This window comes from Alligator sinensis, unplaced genomic scaffold (assembly GCF_000455745.1).
Source record: "Alligator sinensis unplaced genomic scaffold, ASM45574v1 scaffold542_1, whole genome shotgun sequence".
NCBI classification, from domain to species: Eukaryota; Metazoa; Chordata; order Crocodylia; family Alligatoridae; genus Alligator; species Alligator sinensis.
Window position 1 is genome coordinate 617,342 of NW_005841963.1, and position 12,467 is coordinate 629,808.

The 12,467-nt window shown below is 47.5% G+C and overlaps 1 long non-coding RNA gene across 1 annotated transcript in view; it reads left to right on the forward strand.

Moving 5' to 3' along the window:
- Positions 1-4,193: 4,193 nt before the first annotated feature.
- Positions 4,194-12,467, forward strand: part of LOC102372960 — a 65,218-nt gene continuing 56,944 nt past the window's right edge. Inside the window, exon 1 of the long non-coding RNA XR_323454.1 lies at positions 4,194-4,251. This is a non-coding gene — a long non-coding RNA (uncharacterized LOC102372960). The remainder of the gene's footprint in view (positions 4,252-12,467) is intronic.

Here is a 12,467-nt window from a genome sequence, read left to right on the forward strand (position 1 = left end):
TCAGAGGGAGCACCGGGAAGATCCCTTAGTCAGGATCTGGTCCTTGCTCACACTGGGAGTCTGGAGTCTGGGCTTGCAACAGCAGTGACCATTCTGTTCCATCCTTCCTCACCTGATGTGTGTGTTCTTTTATATCTTGCCCTATGCTAATCTGTTGGCTTCAGAGCCACTCACAATCTTACTCTACAGCTGTTATCCTATGGGATTACAGGTGTTAGAAATTATTATAACAGGTTACTACCTAAACTTGGGTTTACACAATAAGCAAATCATACCACATCGCTTTGGGGTTTGAGATTAACATTTTTTCCACCTAAATTCAAGCCACTTGGTTACTTCCTCTTTGGAATTTTTCAGAATGTGTTAATTATACCTTGTGGTCAGGTTTGTCAATTTTACTGACCTTTAAGCAAAAACTGTTAGGTTAGCTAAAGTTTGCAGTTCTGTTTTCTAGTTCCACTTCTTGGGGCCCAGTCTAGTTTTATGATCAGTACAGACAGTTAATTTTAACATTGCGGTTATACTTGTGACATACATTTGTGACATACTTGTGACATACATTTTGCGGGTTACAATCTTGCAAGCTTTGCCTTAGCTAATATTAACTGTCATGCCAATTGTCAGATGTTCCCAAGAAGCAGATATTATTTGCTATAATTTGCTCATGAACCCCTTTGGTTCTGGCCATCACAATGCTGGCGATGACTGCATTTACACCTTGGGGCAGGCTGCACTGCCCTGCTGTCTGCACCAAGGTGCATATGCAGTGGCCTCCAGCATGGAGCTGATGCCAGAGCTGTGGAGCCTGGTGCAGCTGTTTGTAGCCTGCCTGCTGCTTGCTGTAGCTGCCCAGAGCCTGGGCTGGCTACAAACAGCTGTACCAGGCTCCAGAGCTCAGTCACAGCTCCATGCCAGGAGTGGGGATGAGACTGGGGTTGCACTGCCTCAGGCCCCTCCCCCACTGCCTGCTCCAAGCCATGCAAGCAGGCACTGGTACAGATCTGATGCCAGGGCTCTGGAGCCCAGCGCAGCTGTTTGCAGCCTCCTGGCTGCAGCCGGCCCTGGCTCTGGGTAGCTGCTGGAGCCCAGGCTGCTCCCTGCAGGTAGCCAGGAGGCTGCAAGCCCTGCTGGGAGCAGCCCAAGAAGGGCGGGGGGGCAGGGGCTCTGGGTGGGGGACATAGGGCAGCAGGGCTGGGGGGGAAGGGGCTTTGGGTCAGGGGCAAGGGGTACAAGCAGGGCATCCTGCCATGTAACCCCTGCCATCATTTTGTTTTTATGGCATGCCAGCACTCTGGTACCTTCCAAGGTAGGCATTGTGGTGTTTTTGGGCACTCCAGCCAAAAAGTGTTACCTACCCCTGCCCTAGAACAAGCTCCCTTTGCTCCCTTTTCCCCGTTCCATTCTGAAAACGTGCAACTTAAGGCAATGCAAGTAGCAAATTAACTTGCAATTACTAACTATGCAGTAGCACTTGTGTAGATGCCTGACAAGGAGCAAATCTGCTCTAGGTCAGCTGGCCATCAGGGGGCAGGAGATTGCTCCCTTCTCCCAGGAGCTGCCTGCTGCCAGGGAGGACTCCACTACTGGAGCCCAGGTGGGGACTATATCCTCCTGCCTCAGCAGCACGAAGTTCCAAGCCCCCCACTCCGAGATCAAGATTGGGGAGTGGGACCTGGGAGATCTTGATCTCTCAGCCCCTGCTTTGCCATCACAAAGAGGGAGTGGGAGGTTGGGAGATCCTTATTTCCCAGTGCCAGCTCCACAATCAAGAGGTGAGTGCTGGGAGATTCATATCTCCCTGCTCCAGCTCCGCAATTGTGGGGCTGGTGCTGGTAATGCCCACCCAGCCAGGGGTTTGCTGTTACCTGCCCCACCAGCCTCTCCTTAGCAGCTCTTTCCAAGTCTTCTGCCCTGATTAATGAACTGGAGCTGGGAGCTCCCTGATGCCAGGGCAGGGGGATATTGTCCTTGCCCCAGCATCAGGCAGCCCCCAGCGGGCAGGGAGCAATGTCCCAGGTCTGGCCAGAAGACAGCTGTCTCCTGGCCCAGTGCTCCCTGCCAGTCCTTGGGCTACCATCCAGGCAGAGCCTAGAGCTCCCCTTGGTAGCAGCAGGGTCCCATTGTGGGGCCCCAGGAAGCAAGAGCAGTTTACTGCCATTAGCAGTAAATCTGCTTCCACCTCTCTGCATGTGTATACACTTGGAAGTAAATTGCTCCCAGATCTAATACAGGTGTAGACAAACCCACTGAAGGCTAAACTAGTATTTCCTTTTAGGTTCCAGTATTAACCTTCTCTCCTAGTTTGCTATGCTAACACTTCTCTGAAGAGACTCCTATAGTTTAAACTAAACTCAGATTTTGTTATTGAGTAGGAAGATTTATTCATATTTAAAGCATTATTTCATTTTATAGATTGGAAACAAAAACTTCTTAAAAATTAATCTGAAGCAAAGGCACATACAGAATCAGATCTCATATCTATTCTATCACAAAGTATTATACTGATGTTTAATTTTGCAATTTGGCAGGGCTATAGAGTCCCTGGCATTTCTAGATTCTCTTTCTCTGGGGTGGATCCAAGACCAGTATCAGTTACAGTGGGCATGTCTACACGTGCTTTTATGAACACCTAAGCTCAATGTACATTAGCCTACTGTACATTAAGGCAATTTAGGTGCATGTCCACATGTGCATGTGCTAAGGCACATTAACATGGGTGTGCAGACCAACTTGGGACTAGAGTTAGTTTCAAGTCAATGGACACACACCACTTTACTGTGCATTAGTGCGTCTACATGTTCACTAGTTTGACTTAGCTATTTAGGTATAAATTTGATACCTGCTTTATGTAGGCATCAAATTTAGGCTTGAATATCCCAAAATTGTCATTTTAAGGTGCATTAAGGGTGTGCATGTGTAGACACACACCCTTGAAGTGCCATAATTGGGCTAATGTGCATTAAGTGTGTATGTATAAACATGCCCAGTCTAATGTCAACTGCAAGTCTAGTGAGGGTGAAAGCTCCTCTTTACCAGCCTGAAGGTCACAAGTCTATCCAAACACAGAAGACAAAAGCATTACAAACCTCTTCACTGCTTAATAATTGTAAGGGGTCTTGAGACAGGAGGAACCCAGCACAAACCCCGCAGTTGTTTTTCAGCCAACTTTATTCTTTTTAGTCCAATCTACTTTCTACCTGCAGCCCTATAGCCCAGTTATTGTCACCTTCCCCGCAGATCTAATACCCTCTCTCACAGTGGGTGATTGTGGTTCGTATCAATTACTCTCAGTTACTCAGGGGTCTTCTGGGGCCTTTGTACACAACATATTTTTTGCCCTTTCTTATACTGCAATGGTGTGACAGCGTGAGCGGTTTTTCCATATGCTTTCAAAGTCTTTCTGGTGCATTAAAGTATATGGTGGGGCACTATTTGTGCCTGCCACTTTAAAGGCTGAGACAAGCAGCCAGCAGGTGCTTGATTGCGGTGGCCATTTTAGATCTCTGGCCACCTATATAAACAGCAGTTTCCTGCTGGCAGGTAAGGTAGAAACATTGCCTGGTTGCAAGGCTGTATGTAATATTCTGGAAGTAAGGGCAGGAGTTTAAGGGGATGGTTTGGAGGCTCTTGGTCCTGGACATGACCTAAAACTGCACCTAGATGGGAGTGGGTGGTCTGGTGGGGCTCCCAGTGGCATACCAGGAAACTGGGCCAGGAAATACCAGGCCAATTACCACTCCAGTGACAGGTGGGTTGGGGTGCCTTAACCCCTAGCCCCCACAATACTGTGGGCAAGGGTGGCAGGCATGGCTATGGCCACTTGAGCCCCCACCAGATAAGGAAGCCCTGTGGCCCCAGTGAGGGGGTGGAGAAGAGGAGTTCCAGTGAGGGGGGTCACCTCAGTGAGGGGGCAGGTGTGGAACCCCAATGAGGGGGAAACCAGAGGGCTGGGAGCCCCGTATATATATGTGTGTGAGTGTAGAGTTGCCTGGTGTGGGGTGGAATTAGCCCATGTATAGCAGGGCATTAAGGTGCCTGCTACTTGTAGAGCCAGAGTAACTATGCAGGTGCTGGTTGCTAGGGTAACCGGAGGGAGCTAGTGACTCATACCTGCCTGGTCAGCTGACCGGAAGGGCAGGGCCTGGCTCCTATATATACCACAGGCTGGAGGCCAGGAGGCAGTTTCCTGCTGGAAGCCAAGGGGGAAGGAGCCCTGCTGGAATGTGCAAAAGAGAAGGGGCCAGACTGCAGGTATGGCCTGAGATGTGGGGACAGCTGAAGCAACTCTGGTGTGGCAAGATGAGATTGGAGCCAGGTGGCTTAGATTTTATGTTATAGCCCAGGGGCTTGTGTTTTGTTTTGCTGTTTGTTACTGGTGGCTTGGGAGAGGCTATATGGGGATGGAGGAAGCCTCAGAAGGGGACTCATGGTAGTGTGGGGACCCCAGCGCCAGCAAGGGCGCAGCATTCAGGGTGCACTGACCCCAGCCCCAGGGAGAGGGGGCAGCAGTGGGGAATCCCCAGGGAGAGGGGGCAGTGTTAAGAAGCCCCAGGGAGGGAGCAGTGCCAGACAAGGTGGAGGAAAGCCCAAGTGCCAGTGAAGGCACAGAGTGAGGCAGGGCCATGGAGTGCCCAGAGAGAATGAGGGGGCCAGATTACAACAACGGTGGTACCATCGGCGAGGCATGGACTGCAGTGTAAGGGAGGTAACAGAGCCGCAGATAGCACTCCCTGGTATCAGGGCAGTAAAAGGGCAGCCTCCCGCTAACTAACATCAATCAATTAACAACAAGGTGTGGCAGGCGAGAAGGCGGGTGGTTGGCCCAGGAACAGGTGTGTGGGCCACATTGAGATCAGCCCAGAGCGGGCACCTGTTACGCCATGGTTCGGCACAAGGCTGGACCATGCGGAGTAGGAAAACTCACAGGAAACAAAGGGGCTGTGTGGTGAGGCCAGTATGTGAGTAGCAAAGACCGATGGCCAAGAGGCATCAAGGAGGAGCAGGTTGGTGGAGTGTGGCTCAGTAATGGGCGGTATGCCAGAGGCCCTGGTGAGAGAAGGGCAGAGTGGAAGAGGCCTCTTGTGAGAGGGGAGGTGGTATGAATGTGTGTGTGCATGGAGCCCAACTTTGGACTGGGTTTGCTCCAGTCTGAGGCCGGGAGTAATATTAACCTTGATGCCATCTGTGAGGATTGGGCTGCGGTGTAGAGGAGGAACAGAGCTGCAAATAGCACCCCCTGGCATTGGGGCAAGAAGGGGGAGCCTCCTGCCTAATTAACAACGTAATTATGTATCAAGACGTGGCAGACAAGGAGGCGGGTGGTTGGCCCAGAAACAGATGGGCGGGCCAATGACAGATCTGGCCCTGAGCTTGCCCCCTGTTACAAAGAAACTCCTCAGATGTAGTTTAGTTTGGCTCACCATGAATTAAAGCACTGCATCCATGGATTTGTTACATGCAAACACAAAGGCACTCAAAGATATGTAATGAGCCTCTTTGTCCACCAGATGGCACTGACTTTTTGTAGTTCACCCCTTTGAATTGCTTCCACTTTTGAATTGCTTTTGCTTTTTCTTTTCTTGTGCCATTTGCCAGCTCTGTGCTCCCACAGCTGCATGGGATGGGATTGGGGGGGGGGGGGGGGCACTCAACCCTCCCACTCTCTTGAGGTACCGGCTGGGAACTGGGCTTAATTTGTTTGAAAACCAAGTGCATGCAAACACAAATGCGATGCTCCAAAGCTTAATTTGTTCAAAAATATAGTGCATGTAAACACTGATGTGATGCTCTGAAATAAACAAGTTTAAATTTTAATAGTTTAACCTATTTAATTTAAGGATTAAACCCTGTGGTGTGTACAGGTATCCTTGAACCTCAGAGCTCTCACTCAGTCTTTAAGTTCTTCTAAGCCTCAAAGCTACTTCTGAGTGATCTTATCAACCCTCAGAGATCCACTTTGTCATAGATCTCTTTTCAGCCTTCCCCAGCCTTCCTTTTTATCCTTGCGTTGTAGACTAGCCCTGTGTATTGATTGGTTAGCCCAGACAAACATGTGGATTGAGACAGGGTCCTACTCTCCACTATCTACCCATTAACCCTTTTCATGCTATGCTATACCGTGCTGTGCTGAGACCATACACAGGCTTTATCCAGAAAGATAATTTAACATGTGTCTACCTATGTGTGTCACAGGCCTAGAGCAGACTAAACTCCAGTTGATTTCACCCAGGTTTATTTTTGCCTGCTTTATTGTCACAGCATCTGCAACCATGTAGCATTTCTACCTTTCTGTCTTCCATCTTACTTTACAAAATATATAACCTGGACCACGATGCCTCCATTTTCATCTTTTTGCCTTGGTTCCCGGTGCTTGAGCTAATGTACTTGTTCTTTATCCATATCTGGATTTATTTTCATCCTTTCCTTAGACTGTTGTCCTTGCTATTTGAAGGCATTGCTCTAGTGTTAGGGATGTTATTTTCCTAACAATCTTTCCAGTAAACATGAATCACATGTCTTACAAATGATCCTATCCAAATAGATGTCTTCCATGTCTATGAAGAAACATGTAGGTATTTTTCTAGGGATGAGCTTTTCTAATCTGGGGGAAGAGAAAGATATTATTCTGGGAACCAAATGACCCATTATTGACAAATAAGTTGATGACATGCATCAATATACCACCAACTCAGGTGGTGACCACCAGCATCTGGGGGAACGTTTGTTCACCAGAGCGCCCCAAGGGATGACGAGGTTGAATGGTCACAAACTACTTCAAGATCGTTTCAGGCTGGACATAAGGAAGAACTTCTTTACTGTCCGAGCCCCCAAGGTCTGGAACAGCCTGCCACCGGAGGTGGTTCAAGCGCCTTCATTGAACACCTTCAAGATGAAACTGGATGCTTATCTTGCTGGGATCCTATGACCCCAGCTGACTTCCTGCCCTTTGGGCGGGGGGCTGGACTCGATGATCTTCCGAGGTCCCTTCCAGCCCTGATGTCTATGAAACTCAATCTATCCCTTTTTGTGCTATGCCAATTTTCAAGACACTCCCTGGAGGCACATGTTTGCTAGATCAACTTGAATATTAAATTCAGTTATTTTTCCAGTCAGCTATATCTGAGGATCTCCTCTAGCAAATTTCCTGAAACTAACATAACTACCTTTATCATAGCTCTAGCAAGGCACATCAATTATCAAAATAATCTTGGGAACACATGGATTTTAGAGCATTCTGAAATATCAAATTGCAAAGAAAAGACTCTGCTTCCAGGACAAAACTTTCAAAGGAAGCCTCTCTGTAGCTTCCAATCAAAGAAGAGAGGATGGATGCATGTAGGCAATATTCTCAGAAACCTGCTAGGAAGAAGACTATGAAACAGCAGGCAATCACACGTTAAGTAGCAAGTTGCCCTGGATACTGTGTGACACTGGCACTGCCTGGGCCTGTTCTCTGTACATACCAGTATATACACAAGTTTTTAAAATGAGCAGTATCCAATATAGAAGTCTGGAAGACTTATACAGTACTTGAACAACTAAATCAAGTGATTGGACTAACAGGTTAACACCTTTTAAATTTTTGGTAGAGCTGGAAGGTATAAACCTACCACATACTATCAAAAAGCTTCCAACAAACAGAGGGAAGCCAAGAGGTGATAATTATAATACAAAACAGTAAACCACCAGGAAAAAAAGAAAACAAACTTCTGAGAGAGAAATAATAAAATAACAAATAATAAAAGACAGCATAAATTCCAGTATGATCTGTAGTTCACCTTTGTTACATTTGTTCATTCTGGCAGAAGAACTTTAAAGCAATGCTTGTAGATTTCAAACCATTTATGTAGTTATAGATTTTATGCTCAGTTGCAGAGATCTTAATGGAAAATAAATTGCTGTGAGATAGTGAATATTACTTTGTCTCCATGCCTGAAAAGCCAGCTTCTGTCATCCCACTAACTGCCTTTGATGTTTTTTGTGATATGAAGTAATTCTTAACTTCACAAAATGTGTCATATTGGTATCTTTCATTTTTCCGGTCAAATCATAGCAAAGATAATGAAATACATGAAGCATATAACTGACTCTGTAAAATGGTATTGCGGGGTTCCATATTCTTTCTCAGTGGCTTGTAGAAAAACAAATGTTTTCAATTTCTAGTTGAGATGAATGTTTTAAGTGCAAATATGGGAGACTCAAATTGAGAACTGAAAATCAAACTGCTTCCTACATGTTAGATTCTACAGTTAATTTAACTGGGGATGTTGAAGGTGTATGCAACACACTGGATGAGTACAGATGTTCAAAAAGCCCCTGGAAGAAAGTGTTCTAACTATTGCAGTTTACTTACACTGCAACTTATAGCACCTTTATTCCAATTGAATAGACATATGCTGTTCAGTCGGGTGGGGAAGGATGGTATCTTCCTGCACTGGCTGAGGTCAGCAGGCAGATGGTGCTACCACATGCCTCCCAGGAGGTTGCCAGAGCTTCCCTCCCATTCCACCCCCTGCCAGCTGGGGACTGTCAGCAGAAGATCTGGCCTGGCCCCACATACCTACTGTGTAAACCTGTCCTGGCCACTTCCCCCCCCCCCCCCCCCCCCCCCAACCCTAGCCAAGATGCTGTGGGGGAGCCCTCATGGCAGAGGACACCCTGCCAGCAGTGACAGCATGAGTTTCCTGTACTGTTTTTTGCCATGCCAGGAACTCTGGTGGGGAGGTAGTAAAGGAGCCCCCACTGCTGGCCTCCCCCCTTCCCCCCCCAGTTTCATGACATGGGTTTTCGTGGGGGCAGGGCTGGGCTTATGATACAGTTGGGCTCCTTTTACATGCCCCCTCACCAGAGTTCCCAGTATGGTAAAAACCAGTGCAGGGAACTCCTACTGCCACTGCTGCCTGCAGCTGGGGGATAGGAGGCCCCCACCATAGGCCCAAGTTGGGAAGCTGGGGTGGGGGGTCTGCTTGGCAGGGGAGCTCCTTTCCCTCAGCAGTGGCAGTGTGAGTTCCCTGTGCTGCTTTTTGTTGTGCTGGGAACTGTGGCACAGGGGTGGGGTTGGAAAAGGAGTCGGGTGGGCCTTGTTCAGCTTCCTGGCTTAGGCTTGCTGGGTCCAGGCCTGGTCATGGCAGGGGGCTCCTTTTATACAGAGTTTCTGGCACAACAAAAAGCATCAGAGGGCACTCATGTTTCCACTGCTGGTTGCAGTTGGGGAAGGGAGCTCTCTGCCATGAGGGCCTCCCCACAGCTTGCTACCTGGGATCTTTGGGGGATCCCCCCCACCCTGGAGACCTAGGCCAACCCCCAAGCCAGAAACCCCACTCCCCCAGCCACAGTTCCCAGCATGGCAAAAAACTGGTGCAGCCCCGCTCTGCCACTTCTGGCTGGAACTGCCAGGTCACTTGGGTAGGGGATAGGTGAATGGAGTCCCCTGCTGTGCATACCCAGCCCACCCCACACCCAGCCTCAAGCTAGCAACCTGTATGGGGACCCTTATGGTGAGGAGCTCCCTTTCCCTGTTCTCTCCCCCAGCCACTGCTGGCAGTCAGCATTTGGGGGAGGGGGGCTGGGGAGAGGAGCCACTGCAAATCTGCAAATTCTGCTAAATACATTATCACAAGGATGCAAAAAAGGAAAGAACAACCAGAGAGAGAATAAACAAGTTAATTAACCCCCCCTACTTTTTTTAATCTGTCAAAGGATATTTAATACAAATCTATTTTGTAAAAATGTTGAAATGATTTTGTTATCAGTTCTAAGCAAAATGAAAACAAACTTAAAAAACTTGAAAGTTTTCATGAAATGGTATCATTATCCTATGACCAACTCTAATTAATACTACTCATATATCTAACTCCATTTCTTAAAGTGCTAAAGGAAAATAAAATTATTTTATTCCTGCCCCCAAGCTTCCTAATTAAAAGCAACATTCCTACATATAATTAAATTAAAAGTAAACCCAATACTAATACTGTGAGCATGGAGCTGAAGCTTAAATGGACACTCATTATGACTTGTATGCAAATGATCTTTTGCAGCACTTCTTAAAATGTGTAGTTGTTTATTCATTGAACCCTCATTAGGTGGTAATTCTCTATACATCACATCACTTAATGTTACCTAATAAGCATACACACAAAGAATGAATACTCATATTGTTAGGATCATTTGTTTGCAAAGATGGGCACAATTTATCATTTGTATTTATGGATTTGCTATCTCTGAATTAAAACATTTCTCAAGTGATAAGGCAATCTATGTAATCTATTGTAATTTCATAATTCTGAGTCACTGTGAGAGCTGTACATAGTAGATTTTGTTCATGTCTCATTGTATAAGTATTTTTTATTTATTCTCTATGTGTGTATATGAGTGTGTGTGTGTGTGTGTGTGCATGCATCTGTGTGCATTCACACACAAGGGTTATTTTAGGGAGGCTGAAAAAAAATATTTCAAGTGACTCTGAAAACGCTCCAACTTGAACTCCCTTTACGTTGTTTGGTAGAACACATTATAAATGATAGTTCTCAACCAAAAATATATTATCTGTCTTTTGAGAGAATTGGTCTGGCCACCATTAGCTGTGTTATTAGTATGAATAGAAAAGCACTTCCAGTGCCAGAGAGGACCATTTGCCATCAAAAGAATAATAGCACTAGCATAGCACATTTGCATGACAACAGTTGGCCCTGGTGGATCTCAGAAATGACCATGCACTCCAGCCACACAGACATATTTTCTGATAGGGGTGGGGTTGCGGAACTAAACAGTTTTATTATAGCAGAGACTCCAATTGAGATCTAAGCCTCATTGTGCTTGATTCATTATGCATGAGGATGTATTATGTATACACATAATAGATGGTCCTCATCTGAATATCAACTGAATACAAAAACAAGATAGAAAGCATTGCCATTCCAATTCTACATATTGGGAACTAAGATAAAGAAGTAATCGAATTTCCCAAGGGCATAGGCAGATCCAGGAATTCAAAAAGAGGGGTATGGAGATGCTACCAGTGCCAGTTGCAGTGACACTCCCCCCCCCCCCCCCCACCTTAAAAACCCACAAAAATTAATCGAGCCGGGCTGAGGCCCCCCCCCCCCCCCCCCCAATGCTTAAAGACCTACAAAATTCATGGCAGAAATGGGCTGTGTGGCAGCTCATTTGATCTTGCAGGTTCACCCATGCATCCCCCTTTCCCGTTGCTGACTGGCTAAGGGGCCCTAGTGGCCCTGCTGCTTGTTGCTGACTGGCCAGGAAGCAAAAATGGCATCCTATTTAAAACCTCAGTTTTCAGCTCCCTGCTGATCAGGAGTGAGTGATCAGGAGACCCCTCCACCAATCAGCAGGGGGGGTGGGTGCAGGGAAAACTGCAAGATCAAAGGAGCTGCTGTGCAGCCCACTTCCGCTGTGAATTTGGTAGGGCTCTACTCACGCCATTGCATGTGGACATGATCATGCTATGGCAGGTGCTGCTAGGGATTTTTTTTTGAGTCCTTTAACCAAGTAAGACTGCCCCCACCAGTTCTCAGCATCTGATCACCTCCAGTGGAGGCACTTCCCCTCACCTCATCTCTCATCCTCTCCAGCAGATGTCACCTAAAGGTTGCCTCTGAGTGCAAGAAAGGAAAACCCGCCTGCTGCCATTTTGCCCAACTGGAGGTGGCAGGGCAGGCAAGGAACAGGAACACCTGGAAACTCAGTGATGCTGCTGTCCCCATCTGACCTGAGGGTGGGGGAAACCCCAGGACCCAGTGGCATAACAAGTCAAGTTGGTACCCAGGGTAAACCCTGAGGGAAGTGGGGTCACGTGGTTCCAGGAGTGGAAAGGGACAGAGGTTCAGGTTTCCCTCCTCACTCTGTCTGCAACTGTTTCCTTAAAAAAAAAAAAAAAAAATTAAACCATTTAATGCCCTACTTTCAGAGCTGGAGGTGTCACTCACTGTATCACCAGACAGCAGGGGAAGAACATCTTTCTGCTGACCTCCCATGCCAGTATGAACTTGGAGGTATGGGCTGGGGCTATGGGGACGGAGGAGATCCCAGGTCCTGGGCATGACCTAAAACTGTACTTTGTCAGAGTCAGGAGGCCTGGTGGGACTGCCGGTGGTGCAGCAGCCCCAAGGAAATGCCAGGACTGCAAACCTCCCTGGTGAAAAGTAGGTAGGAGGCTCCTTATCACCTCCAGTCACCCCACGCATGCACAGTCCTGGCTAGGGAAATCCTAAACCTGTAAGATCTTTGAGAGGCCTGAGGCTTGCTGGTTGCAGTGGAGTCGTGAGGCTCCAGGTGAATGTTACTGCCTGGGATGCCATCTACCTGGCATGGGCCGCAGTGTCAGGGGAGGTATGGAGCTGTGGCATGGATGTCACCCCTAGACATCAGGGACCTAAATGGGGAGATCCTCACTGCTCCCTGCTGCCCTGTGTTGTGTGTGGGGGCTCTTCTATAAACTCCCAGGGGCC